Source organism: Chrysemys picta, unplaced genomic scaffold, assembly GCF_011386835.1.
Source record: "Chrysemys picta bellii isolate R12L10 unplaced genomic scaffold, ASM1138683v2 scaf271, whole genome shotgun sequence".
NCBI lineage: Eukaryota > Metazoa > Chordata > Testudines > Emydidae > Chrysemys > Chrysemys picta.
This window is the reverse complement of record NW_027052978.1, coordinates 35,289-53,592: the sequence shown is the minus strand read 5'-3', so window position 1 is coordinate 53,592 and position 18,304 is coordinate 35,289. Positions and strand designations below refer to the sequence as shown.

The 18,304-nt window shown below is 51.2% G+C and overlaps 1 long non-coding RNA gene across 1 annotated transcript in view; it reads left to right on the top strand.

Moving 5' to 3' along the window:
• The window catches only part of LOC135978465 (uncharacterized), a 28,679-nt gene extending 13,666 nt beyond the window's left edge, over positions 1-15,013 (top strand). The window contains exon 4 of the long non-coding RNA XR_010595884.1: positions 12,925-15,013. This is a non-coding gene — a long non-coding RNA (uncharacterized LOC135978465). The remainder of the gene's footprint in view (positions 1-12,924) is intronic.
• The last annotated feature ends 3,291 nt before the right edge of the window (positions 15,014-18,304 follow it).

The window sequence follows — 18,304 nt, the reverse complement described above, 5'->3', positions numbered from 1 at the left end:
TGTTCCCTTTTTCTAAAAGCAACGAACATTGTTATGAACATACTAAACCTCTGTGACTGATTAATTTAAAATAATGTCTTTGTTTCAGTCAATTAAAAATGTAGTAATCTAGAACGATTACTTTATGATCTGTTGAACCGTAATATCCTGTTGGATTGTCTCTGCTATCATTGTGTGTGAAGTTATGAGGTATTGCCTTTTGTGTTACTGAAATATGTCATGGGGTTGGGAGATGCCCAAAGCCAGCCTTTCAGTAGGGACAAAGGAGCAGCCATCAGTGGCCAGACAGGAGTTAAGGGCTCATCAACACTCAATCCACTATCCCAGAGACTTTTTGGAGAAGGCACGTATGCCATGGGGATACGCTAACCCACGTCACAGCAAGAATCTTTCGAGCAGCCGGAAAAAAGTATAAAAGAGGAAGAGTGACATCATTACTTGGCCTCTCTCCCCGCTCAGCTCAACACCTGGAAGATTGTCTGAAAGACAAAGGCTTTGTCAACACCACTTCTGTTGGTAAAATTTCTGTCGGTCAGGGGTGCGAAAAAAGAAAGCCCTGACAGACAACTGTCACAGACAGAAGTGCTGATATGGACAGCGCTATGTTGGCAGTAGAGGCTCTCCTGCAGAAATAGCTAACGCCGCTCATTGGGGGTGGTTTAATCATGCCAGCAGGAGAACTCTCTCCTATCGGCAAAGCGTGGCTACATGGGAGACCTTACAGCGGCACATCTGTAGCGGTACAGCTGTGCCGCTGTAAGGTCCGTAGTGTAGCCGAAGACTTTGAAGGAGGGAGTTTGGTCCCAAGCTGGAAAGGGGTTCAGTCTGTGTATTGGAGAACTGGAAGCTGCTTGTACCAGCTCTTAGGGTGAGACACTGCTTGATTCAAATCTTGCTTAGCCTCTTTAAGTTAGAATTAAGACCTCTGCATCTGCTACTTATAATCACTTAAATCAACTGTTCTGTAGTTAATAAACCTGTTTGATATGTTACCTCAAACAGTGTGTTTTGTTTGAAGTGCTTGGGGAATTGCAGCTCAGACTACAAAGGCTGATGTGTGTCCATTCCACACTGAGGGTGTGGTGAACTAGGTAATGAGCTTACACTGGCTAGGCTGCTGACAAGTGCACAATGGTACAATCCTGGGGTGCAAGGCTGGGGAGCTGGGGGGAATTGACTGGAGCCTCCCTACTATGGCTCATGAGTGGCTGGGAGAGTATTCATGTAATGCAGTTGGGTGTTGTTGTAGGAGCAGCAGTGATCTGTATGCTATGTATAACCTGTATGCTCAAAAGGTCTGTTACACTTTCCCCCACCCCTCCCTCCTGGAATGCTTGTGGGATGAATGGATTGGTTGAACAGCTGGAAGATCAGGAGAGCTCCCAGGTAGACTCATAGACTTTAAGGTCAGAAGGGACCAGTATGATCATCTAGTCTGACCTCCCGCATGATGCAGGCCACAAAAGCTGACCCACCCCCTTTCCCTTGACTCAGCTGTTGAAGTCCCCGAATCCTGTGATTTAAGGACTTCAAGTCGCAGAGAATCCTCCAGCTAGCGACCCCCGCCCCATGCTGCGGAGGAAGGCGAAAAACCTCCAGGGCCTCTGCCAATCTACCCTGGAGGAAAATTCCTTCCCGACCCCAAATATGGCAATCAGTAGAACCCCAAGCATGCAGGCAAGATTCTCTAGCCAGACCCTCATTGACCATTGATACTATTTACCAGTGATGGCACGCTGTTGATTAATTGACTAAAATCATGTTATCCCATCAAACCATCCCCTCCATAAACTTATCAAGCTTAATCTTAAAGCCAAAGAGGTCTTTCTCCCCCACTGTTTCCCTCGGAAGGCTGTTCCAAAATTTCACCCCTCTGATGGTTAGAAACCTTTGTCTAATTTCAAGCCTAAACTTCCCCACCACCAGTTTATATCCATTCCTTCTCGTGTCCACATTAGTACTGAGCTGAAATAATTCCTCTCCCTCCCTGGAATTTATCCCTCTGATATATTTAAAGAGAGCAATCATATCCCCCCTCAGCCTTCTTTTGGTTAGGGTAAACAAACCGAGCTCCTCGAGTCTCCTTTCATACGACAGGTTTCCATTCCTCTGATCATCCTAGTGGCCCTTCTCTGTACCCATTCCAGTTTGAGTTCCCTTTTAAACATGGGAGACAAGAACTTGCACACAGTACTCCAAATGAGGTCTCACCAGTGCCTTGTATAACGGAAGCAGCACCTCCTTATCCCTACCAGATATACCTCGCCTAATGCATCTCAAGACTGCATTAGCTTTTTTCACGGCCACGTCACATTGCCGACTCATAGTCATCCTGCGGTCAACCAGGACTCCGAGGTCTTTCTCCTCCTCCGTTACTTCCAACCGATGCGTCCCCAGCTTATAACTAAAATTCTTGTTAGTCATCCCTAAATGCATCACCTTACACTTTTCACTATTAAATTTCATCCTATTTCTATTACTCCAATTTACAAGGTCATCCAAGTCTCCCTGCAGAATATCCCAATCCTTCTCCGAATTGGCAATACCTCCCAACTTTGTGTCATCCGCAAACTTTATCAGCCCACTCCTACATTTGGTTCCGAGGTCAGTAATAAATAGATTAAATAAAATGGGACCCAAAACCGAACCTTGAGGAACTCCACTGGTGACCTCCCTCCAACCTGACAGTTCACCTTTCAGTATGACCCACTGCAGTCTCCCCTTTAACCAGTTCCTTATCCACCTCTGGATTTTCATATTGATCTCCATCTTTTCCAATTTAACCAATAATTCCTCGTGCGGTACCGTATCAAACGCTTTACTGAAATCGAGGTATATTAGGTCCACTGCATTTTCCTTATCTAAAAAGTCTGTTACTTTCTCAAAGAAGGAGATCAGGCTGGTTTGGCACGATCTGCCTTTCGTAAAACCATGTTGTAATTTGTCGCAATTGCCATTGACCTCAAGGTCCTTAACTACTTTCTCCTTCAAAATTTTTTCCAGGACCTTACATACTACAGATGTTAAACTAACAGGCCTGTAGTTACCCAGGTCACTTTTTTTCCCTTTCTTGAAAATAGGAACCACATTAGCTATTCTCCAGTCCAACGGTACCACCCCCGAGTTTGGTCTAAATCTCTTTCCTACTAACCGTTTTCCCTTTCTCGGGATACAGGCCTCCGACAGCTCCTGCAACTTCAACTTAAAATAATCCCAGGTGCCATCCGCCTTTAGATCCATAAATATGTTAGCCCAATCCACTTCCCTTACCAGTCCCCTTAATTTATTAAAATTAGCCTTTTTGAAATTGTAAACCCTAGTCTCTGATATAATTCTGTTAATCTTTCCATTTAGTTTAAATCGAATTAGCTCATGATCACTCAAGCCAAGGTTGTCCCCTACAACCATTTCCTCAACGAGGTCCTCACTACTCACCAAAACCAAATCTAAAATGGCCTCCCCCCTCGTCGGTTCAGCTACTACTTGATGAAGGAATTCATCAGCTAGCACGTCTAGCAACATCTGAGCCCTATTATTGTTGCTAGCATTTGTCCCCCAATCTATATCCGGGAAGTTAAAGTCTCCCATGATTACACAGTTCCTATTAGTATTTACTTCCCTAAAAACATTAAATAGTTCTCTGTCCATATCCAGGGTAGTCCCGGCGGTCTATAGCACACCCCAAGCACTATCCCGGGGAGGCTCTAGTAGTTCTTTTACCCAGTGTGAGTATTGCCCAGACAGACTCCGTCTTATCCATTCCATCAGTTATTATTTCTTTACAGTTTACCTCATACAATGCTACCCCCCCACACCTTTACCTTTGTTCCTATCGTTCCTAAACAGCACATACCCTTCCATATCTGTACTCCAGTCATGACTACTGTTCCACCAGGTTTCGGTTATTCCTACGATATCCGGTTTCATTTCTCGGACCAGGAGCTCCAATTCCTCCATTTTGTTACCTAGGCTTCTCACATTGGTGTATAAACATCTTAATGTATGCCGTTTAGCCTGTCTCCCATCAGTTATGCAATTTGGTACGGACCCCTTGCTGTTCATCCCCCCTCTCCTTCTTATAGCCGGGGGGAAGGATTTGGACATATCTGTTCTTATCTCATCACCCTCCTTTTCAATGTTGGAATCTGGCGTGGAGATTAACTGGACATCTCCCAACCGTCTCCCCCAGATTCCTAGTTTAAAGCTCTTTTGATGAGATGAGCCAGCGTCCCTCCCAGAAGTCTATTTCCTTCCCTACTCAGGTGAAGTCCATCCCGTGAGAACAGTTGTCTGTCCCCGAAAGCCTCCCAGTGACCATACATCCCAAAGCCCTCCTTATAGCACTACTCCCTTAGCCAGCTATTTATCCTCACAATCCTGTCAGCCCTTTGCTGCCCTTCTCTAGGAACAGGCAGAATCCCACTGAAGATGATCTGAGCCTCGATTTCCTTGAGCGTCTTCCCCAGTCTGGCATAATCTCCCTTGATTCTCTCTAACGAGAACCTAGCTGTGTCATTTGTTCCTACGTGAAGGATTATCAAGGGGTTCTTACCTGCTCCTTTTAGGATCCTTTTCAACCGCAGGTCCACATCCCGTATCTTAGCACCCGGTAGACAGCACACCCTTCTGTTCTCTGGGTCCGCCCTGGTCACAGGCCTGTCTAACCTCCTCAGTAAGGAGTCCCCAATCACGTAAACCTGCCTTTGCCTGGCGACAGTGCGATCTACTAATCTATCCTCTGTTCCCTCTAGTCGTAACCCGTGTCCGTTCCTATTTTCCTTTATACTCCCCCTTGTGCCATCCTGTATCCTCCCGGGGCCCAGATTTGGTGCTGTCTCCATCAACTCCTCCCCTCTCTCTATTGGGCTAGCTGCTCTTCTCTTCTTCCTCACCCTCCCACCTTCAGTTACCACCTGCTGCCCCCCCTCCTCGCTATCCAAACACCCAAACCTGTTCCTGAGTTCTATTTCCCCTTCACTAGCCCTCCTTTTCCTTGGCCTGCTTCTCATGGTCACATGCTTCCACTGCCCTTGTTCTCCCTCAGATATTCCCCCCTCACAGACCTTAGCCCCTGCTTCCACCTGAACCCCTGAGCATTCCCCTTCAGCCCCTCCTTGCCTTTCCTCCATCAGCTGCTCGAACCCCCTTCTAAACTCTACCCGGGTATCTACCTGCATCTCCAACCCTCGGATCTTTTCTTCCAGCAGCTCTATTAGACGGCACTTCATACAGACATACCTCTGTTTAGGCTTCCCCCTTCTAGTACCATGTACATACCGCAGCTTCCACATGCAATCATCTGCATTGTGTCCCCTGCTGCTTGGCTCATGGCCGCTGTAGTCTCTGCCCAGTGCACCTGGGGAAACAGAGCACACGGGACACCGCGCCCTCCTGCCTCCCCTTCCACCTCCCCCTGCAAACTCCCACTCAAACTCCCCAGTTAGCAGCCCTGTTCACTGCCTCCTGTGCCGCTGCCTGGCTGGGCGGCTGCTTTTATAGGCCCCCTAATCAGCCAAGCTCCGCCCCCTACTCAGGGCTCGGCTGCCCTCCCAGCACAGTGCCCCTACAGGCCTCTACATACACAAGCACTACAAAGACAGACACAAGTACAGATACCTTCTCCTCCAATGAGACTCCCACTCAAACTCCCCTGTTAGCAGCCTCCTGTGCTGCTGCTCACAGCTGTGCCGCTGCCTGGCTGGGCGGCCGCTTTTATAGGCCCCCTAATCAGTCGAGCCTCCGCCCCCAAGCTCCACAAGGTGTCTGGGACTCTAATTAGGCAGCGTTCACACACCCAATGCATGGACACTGCATGGACACTGGCTGAGGTGGAGTGTGACCAACCAGATGCAGCCAAGTCATCTCTAGTCACAGGCCATGAGGAGCAGGTCCTTAAAAGGGGAAGGGGCCATGTGCTCAGCAGTGCACTCACAAGCTTGTACCTCCCGTGAAGGCCCTTCGCCCGGACCGCCTGGCCAGTGGTTCACCGCATTGCATTCCATCATGCCTCGGGAAGACTTACCTTCATCGCACAATCCATCGCTATGCTGTGGGACACTTACGTTGAAGGATCCTGACATCTCCAGTGCCATGTCTGTCCTGGGAGCATGAGTATGCAAGTGTGAATGTGACACCACCCTCTATTTTGAGCTTAGCTATCAATATAATAAACGTACTGCTTTCTGCCAAACTCTGGTGGGTCATTAGTCCTCCCTAAGCTCACTAGCTGACCCAATTTCGGGTAACAGGTGTGTCCCTGCCTGTGGATGGCTGTGTGAGTGCAGGGCCTGTCCGAGGCTTGTAGCTTGACATTAGCACCGCAGTGTGAGGGACGGCCCAGGCAGGTGGGGTTGGAGGGCTCAGCAGTCCCACAGTCCACGTTACACCTCAGGGACCCCGTTACAACCTCCCACCATGTGTGTGGGGGGAGGCATTGAGCAATGCTTCAGCTGCTGCCTCTGCAATTGGCTCACAGTTGCTAGCATTCACTCGCTGCTGTCACCCACCACTGCTGTTGTTCACTCTGCTGCTCCACCCATTTTTGTCATGGCCCGCTGCTGCCACCACTTTCTCCGCTGCCACATTCGGAGGTTCTGTCACTTACCCAGCTCTCAGGGATTTCAGCCAGTAGTGGGGAACCTCCCTGCTGGTGCAGGCTGGACAGTCCCTTTCACTGTAACATGGCCCCACACCAGGTCTAAGGCTCAGCACCTACAGCTGGTTAGCAGTGATTGCAGGGGTAGTGACCACGGAACAAAACAAGGGCTCACCACTGAGACTAACCAGCTCTGTCTTTAAACAAGGGAGAGACCACTCTTAGCCAGAGCCCACACCACCAGAAAAGAATTCCCGCCTCCACCCTTGTCTCTCTTTCACTGGGATTTGGCAACTCTACCCCCTGCTTAGCAAGTGAGAATCCCTGCGTGACCCACTCAGTCAGGGGCCTGCAAATCACAGTTCTGATGCCCTTTGCTCGCACACTCAGGATAACAACATTTCATTGCCCTTCCACTCAAATACTAGAGTGATTTGTAACCCAAAACCAGCCAAAACTGATCATTTTGGCAGAGCAGCTCCCTCTGCTGCATGCCTAGGCAGTGTAGGTGTGTCTGTGCAAATACAATCTGCTCCTGAAGTCTTTTCCCCCCAGGAGCAGTCAATGGGCAGATGATGGCGGGCCAAATCCGGACCACCAGATGTTTTTGAACAGACCCAAAATCTTATAATTATCATTGTTGTTATAATGTCTTTATTATTTTCTCCGGAGTCTGGACCTTGACTATACCTTGACCAAGAAATTTGGCCCTTGACAAAAAATAATTGACTACTCCTGTTCCAGCTCATCACTAGAAATCAGAGAAGAGCTCATTCATTCAGACTCTGCTTACATCACCATTCTCACTTTTGCTATCACACTTGCTGGTGTGCAGTCTGGGTCTAACTGAAGCTGTGTTGATCAGTCAGTGTCTCTTATAACTAGCTAGGGTGACCAGATCACCAAAGACAAATATCGGGACGCGGGGGGGGGGGGGGGTGACGTGGGGGGGCGTGGTGGGGGGCGGGGCCAAAAAAAAAAAAAACCCTTCCTCCGCAAGCGCTGGAGGGAGGCCCGGGAGACTCAGGGGAAGCGCGGGGCCGGGGTGAGTAAGAGTCCGGCCTGGCCCCGAGCAGGCAGGACTCAGTCGGGTGGTAGGGAGAGGAGGGGGGCGGCCCGCGGGGCCAGGCGGCGGCTGTTCTCACCCCCGGGCAGCGGGACTCGGGAGCAGCCGCTGCTGCAGCTCCCACTGCCGCGGGGGAGGAAGCAGCCATGGTGCTCCGCGGCTCTGGCGCCTCCGAAGCCCCCGAGCCCGGGCCTCCTGCGGGAACCCAGCAGCACGCACGCTGCGCCCAGCCCCTGGCCAGTCGCGTCTGGGCTGCTGCCCAGCTGGTGCTATCCCGCGGCGGCCCCGGAGCGGGGGCAGCAGGCCCCAGCCCCCCCGTCCCGCTCGGGTCCCGCAGGGGAACGAACGGGGCTGGGCTGCCGATGCCTCCGCGGGATAGCACCAGCTGGGCAGCAGCCCAGACGCGACTGGCCAGGGGCTGGGCCCAGCGTGCGCGCTGCTGGGTCCCCGCAGCAGGCCCCGGCTCGGGGGGTTCGGGGGCGCCAGAGCCGCAGCCGTCGAGCGCCATGGCCGCTTCCTCCCCCGCGGCAGTGGGAGCTGCAGCAGCAGCTGCTCCCGAGTCCCGCTGCCCGGGGGGGGAGAACAACAGCCGCCGCTTGGCCCCGCGGGCCGCCCCCCTCCTCTCCCTACCACCCGACTGAGTCCTGCCTGCTCGGGACCAGGCCGGACTCTTACTCACCCTGGTCCCGCGCTTCCCCTGCGTCTCCCGGGCCTCCCTCCAGCGCTTGCGTAGGGGGGAGGAATGGTGAGCCTGGGGAAGAGGCGGGGATTCGGGGAGGGAGCCAATCGGGGGAGGAGGGGGCGGAGTCGGGGCGGGGGGGGGGGTGCGAGCACTTCCGGGCTCCAGGCTCCGGGGCATTTCCTTGTTTGTCCGGTTGTCCCGACCGCATGTCAGTCAGGACGCGGGACAAACAAGGAAATATCGGGACGGTCCCGATAAAATCGGGACGTCTGGTCACCCTATAACTAGCCCATCTCCTATTAGTTCATCTTTAAATGTTCCATATTTCCAACGTTCAGCCAGACTATGAACTGCAGTAATGAAAATCTCAGCTGTTTCCTCTGGTTCCTGGCACCTGCTATTCAAACTGGCCTTTTCCTAGATAACATTCTATGTGCCCAGGAAATGGGCCTTAAACACCTCTTTCCCTTTGGCGTAGTCTTTCCTCTCCTCAGAGTGAGGAGTCTGGCACACAGGATGTCATCAGCAGCATCACCCATGGCAAATGGCCAGGCATTTACCTGGTATTCTTGGGCTTCCTCTATTAAACCAGCAGTCGTCTGGAATTGCTCAAATCTCTGCTTCCAGCAAGACCAGCTGCCTGATTTGCCACAATCACATTTCTGTCGCAGAGCCGTTTGCACTAGGGACTGCAGTGCTGCGCTGAGACACGACTCTGCCTCCTCCTGCTGCAGCTCCCACAGCTCTCCACCCTGAGTCGCCACTGTCCCCACTCACTCACCACTCTGGCCATTTTCTTCCTTTACTCCTGCTTTGGAGAGCAGATTTCACTCACTTCTGACACACTGGGGCAGGACTGTCAGCCTCAGAGATCAAAAATCATGAGTCAGATCCTAAAAAACCATCAGATTGGCCCCACAAACCATGAGAGTTAAAAAACATCAACAAACAATGTTTCCAATCTGTCTGTTGACTTTTTCACTCCCCTCTGCTCCTCTGGCGATGTGTGTGTGATAATCCAGGCTGAAAAGCCAACCTTTACTACACACATGCCTCTCCTTGGAGGCTCAAAAGGAGACTCGCTGGATGCTGGAAGGACACAAACATATGGAAGGAGAATCAGAATGGAGAAGCTTCAAAGTCTTTCTTTTATCTGACCAAGTCCTAAGTGGCAAGAGACTGCGCCAAGGACCCCAAAACTGGGGGTGTGATTGGACTCTGCTCATGCTCCATGAGCTTGAAACACCCCTGGGAATACAGAGCCAGGGCCGGCTCTAGGCACCAGCATTCCAAGCATGTGCTTGGGGCGGCACTTTTCAAGGGGCGGCATTCCGGGGGGTTTTGTGTAGATTTTTTTTTTTTTTTTTTTTGCTTCAGCGGTGGCTCTCCGGTTGTTTTGTTTTGTTTTTTGCTTGGGGCAGCAAAAAACCTGGAGCCGGCCCTGACAGCAGCCTTAGCGGGTAGCCAGGAAGGAGCACTCACTAGGATCTGTGATACCAGTTCCAGTTATGATGGTAATATAGGTGAGTGATTTGTATCATGACACTATTCATAGTCTGCAAACAGCCGAGTGTAATCCCAGAAATCTCAGTGTGGAGCCTGGTCTGGTCACATGAAGACACTGCCCCTGGCACCAGTAAAATGACATTGACTAGAAAGGGGTGGAGGATGACTGGAAAAAATAGAAAAACAATCATAGAATCAGAGACGATTAGGGTTAGAAGAGACCTCAGGAGGTCATCTAGTCCAACCCCCTGCTCAAAGCAGGACCAACACCAACTAAATCGACTAAATAGTCCTTAACCTGTTCTTTCACCACTGAGGGCTGCTCACCTCCTCCTCATACTGTTTTGCCCAGGATAGCTGTCTGGGAGCTGACCTTGTCTGCTAAGACCAAGTCAAAAAAAACATTGAGTTCTTCAGCTTTTTCCACATCATCTGTCACTAGGTTGCCTCCACCATTCATTAAGGGTCCCACACTTTCCCTGACCTTTTTCATGTTGCTAATATACCTGTAGAAATCCTTCTTGTTACCCTTCACATCTCATGATAGCTGCAACTCCAGTTGTGTTTTGGCCTTTCTGATTACATCCCTGCATGCTCGAGCAATATTTTTTATACTCCTGCCTGTCTAGGTTGGATATTAGGAAACACTATTTCACTAGGAAGTTGGTGAAGCACTGGAATGGGTTACCTAGGGACGTGGTGGAATCTCCATCCTTAGAAGTTTTTAAGGCCCGGCTTGACAAAGCCCTGGCTCCGATGATTTAGTTGGTGTTGGTCCTGCTTTGAGCAGGGGGTTGGACTAGATGACCTACTGAGGTCTCTTCCAACCCCAATCTTCTATGATTCTATGAACAGGAGACACAGTCTGTTTTTAATTGTGATGGGAATTCAGATGTCTAGATGACTAGACTGAGAAATGAGGAATTGTGTCCCACACAGAAAGATCCCAGGTCACAAAGCTGGGGTCAGCAGTCTGGATCTTTCTGGAAGGACCTGACACAACTCACATCCTTCTGATGAAAACACCCCCTGTTGTCCCAGGTTCACAGTCCCCACCCAACCTGCCTCCAGAAACCCTCTCTGGCTCCTCATCTCTCTCCCTTCCCTGCTACTGGAAACTGTACCAGGGCAATGTACACCACACACAGCTTCCCCTCTGCTGTCTGTCCAAGACCCCAGACACGGGCAACTCCAGACACCTGTTGTCCCTTCCAATCCCATCCTGAACACAGCCTACAATGACAGTTCTCTCTGTTCTCAGCTCCACACCCCAGTCTCTGCAATGTGGGCCTGTGCCATGCACTGAGCAGGCCTGTTCCCAGCGCCTGGCACACACTCAAGCCGTCATACCTAGTGCTGCCTGGCAGCAGCTTCATAGGTCCAGAGATTTGAAGGCCAGAGGGGAACATTAGAACATTGACTTTGACCCCCTGTATAGCACAGGTCAGAGAATTTCTCCCAGTTACCCCTATATTGACCCAATGACTTATGTTTGGCGAAAGGACCTTCCAGCAGGGCTTCCAGGTTGGATCTGGAGGAATCAGAATCTGGGTAATCAAATGCTTCCATTGGCCGGTTGTTCTAGTGGTTAATCACCCCCCACTGTCATAATGTTGGGCCTTATTTCCATAGGTGCCAACTGCATGGGTGCTCCAGAGCTGGAGAACTCAGTGAAAAAAATTAGCGGGTGCTTAACACCCACCAGCAATAGAGCTGCAGCCCCAGCCAGGGATAAGTAGCCCCACCCCCACCGATCAGCTGGTAGATGGCTGCATTAATCACCTATTAGCTGTTCAACTTTTGTAGCCCCCCTGGGCTTGCTGCAGCAAAGGCTGACCCAGGCCTGAGTCAGACTTCGGTGGAGGGTGGGGCTCCTCCTCCAGCAGCCTCAGGGAGCTGCTCCACTGCTCCAGCTAGGGTTAGAGGTGGGTAAGGGGGGAGCACCAGGCTCCCTCTGCTCTGCAAAAACCCAGTCTGATCAGCAGTGGTGAGACCCTGCTCCCCTGGGTCGCCCCGCCTGCTACCTAGATCTCCTGGGCAAGCTCCAGCTCCCAGCCAGTGCCAACTGCAGGCACCACTAGGTGAGTCCTGTTTCAGGCAGAGGGAGCCTGGCGGGGGTGGTGATGCTGCAGTGTTGGGGGGGGATGGGGAGTTCCACCATGGGTGCAGTTTGGGGGTGGGGGGCATGCAGACTCACTGCCACTGCCTTTCCCCAATTCTGTGCATGCCAAGCTGCTCTGCTCAGAGCTGGTAGCTCAAGTGGCAGATCATTCCCCTCCCACAGGTGCCCTCCAATCATGCCCCCTCACTAACACCACTTCCTCAGGAAACAAGGGAAATTAACTGCCTGAAAACGTGGTTAATGCATGTCTTGTTTACACTATAGCGTCTTTGCCAGTATAGCTATGCCAGTCAGCCTTACCCCTGCTGAGTACCCTCTTCAACTCAAGAAGTGTGTTTCAGATTCCTGCTGGCACTGCCAGTCTGACGTGCCTTCTCTGGCTTGTCAGATTGGGTTTATATCTGTTATTGAACCACAGCCACTCATTAGGCTCTTCCCAGGCTGGTGAACCGCTGGGGTTCATTAACTGATTTCCTTAGGGTTGCTCCTGATTTACACGGCTACAAGTGAGAAGAGAATCAGGCATAGGCACTGACTCCATTGGTGCTCCAGGGCTCAAGCACCCATGGAAAAAAATAGCAGGGGTGGTCAACACCCAGCAGTCACAGCTGGGCTGCCATTCAGCTGTTTGGCAGCTGGCATGGGGCCTCGGAGGAGAGGGCAGAGCAGAGGCAGGAAGAGGCAGAGTGAGGGCGGGGCCTCGAGGGAGGAGGTGGAGTGGGGGGGCCTTGGGGTGCAGTGAGGATGGAGCACCCACCAGGAAAAATAAAAGTCAGCGTATATGCTTATTTCTCATTTGAATTAGTCTGGCTCTAACTTCCAGCCATTGGTTTTTGTTCTGGTGGTCTCTGCTGGGCTAAAGAGCCTTTTAGTACCCGGGAGTCTCTCCCTGGGATGGTATTTATGCTCTGTAATCAAGTCACTTCTGATCTTCTTTTTGTGATATTCAATAGATTCAGCTCTGTAAATCTCTCCCCATCAGACATTTTCTCCAGCCCCTTGGATCGTATTTGTGGCTCTTTCCTGCACCTTTCCAATTTCCAATGGCCTGTGTCAAACACCGACGCTGCAGCAGTCCCGGGAGGAGGAGCCATGGGCCGATCACCTGTGCCCCCTGCCGCAGCATCCGGGCTCCTGGCCCATCTCAGGCCCCGGGCAGCGCACCAGGAAGGAGGAGGAAGCCCCGCCTGCTAATGCAGCAGCCCCAGGCCCAGCCCCAGCCCCAGCCCGGCAGGTTCCAGTCCTGCGGGGACTGAACACCATGGCCAGGAAGGTGACTGGCATCATGGGCATCCTGCTGCTGTGCCTGCCGGTGGGACCTGCGGGAGCCGCCAGGCTTCAAGGTGAGCGGGGGCCACCCAACGTGTGGAGAACACAGGGGCAGCCAGAGCCCCAGGGCCAGGCAGAGCCGGGAGCCAGGGGCAGCCAGAGCCCCAAGGCCACGCCAGGCGCCTGCAGCTCCAGAGATGCCCAGTGCAGAGGAGCTGTCCCGTCCCCCTGGCAGCAGCCAAGTGAACTCAAAGACTCAGTTCCCTGGCAGACAGCGAGCCCCCGCGTAACGCTGAGCTCAGGGCTCGTGGGGCGGTCCCTGCAAGCTCCCTTCCTTGCAAATGTTTTTTATTTTCTCATTAAAAAAATACATGGCTAGAAAACCGTAGCGGGTTTAGATACAGTTCCCCGCTCTAGGAGCAGCTCTAAGGGCTTGATTTTTCCAGAGTTGAGTGCCCACTGTCGTATTGAAGTCAGTGGGAACTGTGGACTTTGCCAGCACTTGGGCAGAGCCAGCCCTGTCTGAAAGAAAAATGGGCTGGTTTTCTTCTTGCAGAAAATTTTGATATTTTTTCCTGCAAAAATTCAAAACCTGATAATTTTCAGCTGAAACCCCTCCCAAAATTTGATCCACGCCCAAAATCATCTGTTTTTGGGCCAAAATCTTTTGAGTTTGCAGTATTTGAGTTTTTCCACAGAAAGCAGATCCTTTTTGTGAAAAATGTTTATTAGTTGAAAACCTGTTTCCATCAAAAAACAGTTTTTTTGGATAACTTTTGACCCTCCCCCCGACTGATTTCACTGATATGTTGCCTTTTTTTAAGATTTGTTAGTTCCATACAGCTGTTAAGAGAGGCAAGGGAGCACATTGCCAGCCATGTATTTTAGAACTAGTAATTTCCTAGTAATTATTACCCCCTTGACAACATTGTGCTTTTGTTTACCAATCCAACCTCCCATCAAACATGTGCAAACACATAATGGGCCAGATTCTCAGCGGGTGTAAATCATGCTAATGCCATGGAAATGAAGAGATGTTGATTTACGCCTGGATCATATTCACTGTACTTTATGTAGTTTTGAATGGCTTATGTCTCCTGCAGTTGATTCCTCACTGGGCCTTTGTTCTTTAACAAACTGCATTAATAATGATCAATATTTTATTTTGTAGCTAGGGCTTTGGGGAACTTTTCCCGAGGTTTCCCCACTGTTAGTGGCTTTCGAATTTCTGAGTACTGCTGTGGTTTTGGTGTTGCTGGGGGAATATGAATTTGCTTTTCAGACCTGCACCTACTTTCCTTGTGCACCTCCCAAAGCCAAAGGGAATTAGAGTGCCCAAGGAATGCAGGATCTGGTCTAGAGATAGCTCCAGCCCAGCCTCACAGGAACAATGGAAACTGGCTTAGGCAGGCAGCAACAAAATAATCTGTTATTAGACCCTCAAGGGAGTCACCCTGTTCCTTTAGGCAGGTTGGGACTGCGATGAGGTAATGCTCACCTGACTCTGAAGGGGATGGGGAGCAAAGTCAGAAGGAAAGAAAGGCCATGCTCTCTCTCTTCCACCTACATCTACAGACACCACTACCATCAAGCAACTGAAATGTTGATCAAAGGGGAGAGCCTGACTGAAAAGTAATCAGCCAGCCTGTGGTGAGAAGCATTTTTAAGGACATTGAAAGTGTTAAGATCAGCGTTTTGCTTTTATTTCATTTGACCAAATCTGACTTGTTATGCTTTGACTTATAATCACTTATAGTTAATAAATCTGTTTGTTTATTCTACGTGAAGCAGTGTGTTTGGTTTGAAGTGTGTCGGAGGCTCCCCTTGAGATAACAAGCCTGGTGCATATCAATTTCTTTGTTAAATTGATGAACTTATATAACCTTGCAGCATCCAGTGGGCATAACTGGACACTGCAAGATGGAGGTTTCTAGGGTTGCATCTGGGACCGGAGATATTGGCTGGTGTCATTCGCTTGCGAGTAGCTGGGAGCAGCTTACATGCGAGAGGCTGTGGGTGAAAAGCCCAGGAGTGGGGTTTTCACAGCAGAGCAGGGTAAGGCTGGCTCCCAGAGTCAAGGATTGGAGTGGCCTAGTATATCACTGGTCCAGATAACACCAGAAGGGAACGTCACAGCGACACGAACATTCCAGTCATACACATCATCCCACTGGGTTTCCCCATTTCCCCTCCCCAGGGAGAATTTCCAACTTCTCTTCCTTATTGCCCAGATTCCAGTGCCAAGAGCAGTGTTGCTTCCCTTCATGAGTGATATCTTGCAGGGCACATGCTCCACAGCACAGCATTCCCCTGAGTCCACACTTGTGTTACTGCAGAATGGGTTATCTGTAAGCCAGGGAGAGACTCCATCTCATGTCTCCCTTTCTTCCCTCCATTGGAAAGTACCGGGAAAGAAAGAGAACCATGCTGCCCAGGAACCCTCACACCTTCCCTATCGGCTCTGCAGCATCAGAACAGCAGAGCCTGGATTGGAGCAAGGGAAAGGCCTGTTTTCCACAGAATCTTTCCCTCAGGCCCAGAGCATTTAGAGCAGAAATCCCTGTGGGAGTTAATGTTGCTCTAAAAAGAGCTGCCAAGGAGTGTGCAGCTTCTTGACAACACCACACAAAGTGATCTGTTTGTAGAGATGCATAAAGCCCTGCACTGATTTCTCTGAGCGGATTCCCCCAAGCAGTTGCGGGGGGCAGGACCTTATTCCTTACCTCTGGTGACAGGGCTGTGTGAGAGCTTGTAGAGCCAGAGGCAGCTTTCTAGAGGGTTAATTCAGAAATTCCCTATGGAACCTAGGGGCTGTGGCCTACGGCAGGAAGGAGCCAGGGGGTTGTTGGAGTGACTCTAGGAGGAATGCTATGGGATGGTTCTCTGATCACCTCTTCACTCTGCTTCTTCCCACACCCACTTTTGGGGTAAGTCCCTCACCCTCCTCCTTAGTGCGTGTGGGCTGGAAACCAGATATGGCAGTAGAGAGGTTACCCACTCAGCCAATGCACAGGGGGATCCATTGCAGCTCACGTCCTCCTGCTTGTCACAGCCCAGAGGAATGCATGACACTGAGCCTGGACTCTGTGACTGCATTAGTCAGCAACAGGTGAGTGTGGCAGAGGACACACAACATGTCTACAAATAGCTTTTTCTGGACTGCTGAGCTGGGGGGCGGGGGGGAGAGGGGAGAGGCCAGATTCCATCTGGCTCCTTAGGACTCTGAGGAAACTCTGGGATCTGGAGAGAGGTCTCTGGAGTCTCGGGATGTGCAGGTTTGGAGACATGTGGCTCCTACCTAGTCTAATATAACCTGCGGTGCTCCCCCACAAGAGCCATGTTAACAGGCAACACTGCAAGTGACCCCCATGCCTCTCTATTTCCTTGGCCACATGTATCGTGTTCTTTTTCTGGTGGCTAGTCCAGAAAAAGAGGACAAGAGCTCACTACTGCTACCACCTCAGGGATTTGTTGGGTTGAGATCGGCTGGTAGAAGCACGCAATAGCAACAGGATCTGGGAATTCAAGCCCCTAGAGTTACCTCTTCCCTTTATAGTCCTGCCCTTTCATCACACACGGCTATTTCAAAGTTTAGTGTGATAGTAGAGACCCGTTTTCAACCCTTCACCACACAAGACAAAGCCCGCATCATTAACTCTTTATTTCTACTCTCCTGGCTTTTCCTCCCTACTGCTGCCAGCTACCTTCGAGTTCTCCCTCTTCTCTCCCCGGCTCTGCTCACTTGATTGCAGCAGCTCAGCGGATGGTCCAGCTTTGCTCTTTCATTTCCATTCTTCTTCACTTCTTTGGGTGGCTGCATTTGCCATTGAGCAACCTGTGGAAATACCTGAGTCTTCTGTCTAGGCACGCAGGCCCAGCAGCTAAAGCCAAAGCCCCACTGAGAGCAGTGGGAAATTAGCTTGGAGTGTCAGGAGTGGAGGCTTGGCCCATGGACACCCCAGGCACTGCAGCTGCTGCCATCTACACAGTGAATCCTTCAACCCATCGCCAAACAGCTCTTCCACATTCTGCAAACTGGCCTCACTGGCTGACTAGTTAGGAGAACAGAAACCCTTTGTTAGAGCAGGAGAGTCTCTTCAATGCAGCGCTCTTTCCATGGCTCCCAGAGGGTCACAGTGAAACACCTGCAAGTCTCTAGGAGTCTCTCAAGGAGTTCCCTGCTCAGTCACTTGGCATCCACTAGCAATGGTCTCTGACAGCAGCATTGCAAAGGGGAGCTCAGCAGATGGTCCCTTCTATGGCTTCCTGAGTGGGAGGGGGGTTGGTCTTGTCATTTAAGGCCTAGCTGTCCGAGTCAGGGCTCCTGGGTTCTCTGGCTTTGGAAGTGGGTGGTATCTAGTGGTTGGAGCTGGACTGGTATCAGTACCATGCTTCGTTCCTGCCTCTGGCATGACCTTGTGTGTGACCTTGCAGCCAATTGCTTTCCATCCCAGTGCGCCAGCTTAGAGAGACAATACGGACCCCCCTCAGAGGGGCTGGCAGGGGTCACTACCGTAATGACTCAAACTGGGGTGAGTTGTGCTCTTAGCAGTGAAGCACCCAGATTCAGTCCCCATGGATGCCCAAGGTGTCTATATGTGGCCATGGTTGACTCACCTAGCATTACAGGCTGTTTAGCCCGGTCCTGGCCATGCGTGGTGCATCTGCTCCTGGCCCTCTCTGGCACACAGCACCATCACACACAAGAACATGGCCCACCAAGGACAATCTATCAGCTCCAGGGCCGGCTCTGGCTTTTTTGCAACCCCAAGCAAAAAACAAAAAAACCTGCGGGGGGGTGTGGGCGGAGTAGCGAAGCAAAAAAAAAAAAAAAAACCACACCTGCGGACCGGCCAAGCGCGCACGCCCCCACACACACCCCTGCAGGGTGGCCAGAGCGGCAAAGCACACACACACACACAAAAACCACCTGTGGGGTGGCCGGAGCAGCAAAGCAGAAAAAAAAACCCAAAACGGCAGGGCAGCCGGAGCCAGGGTGCAGGAGGATTCCCTGTGCTGCAGACGTGCAGCAGAGTGCACGCTTGGTCTAGCGGGGAGGGGAAG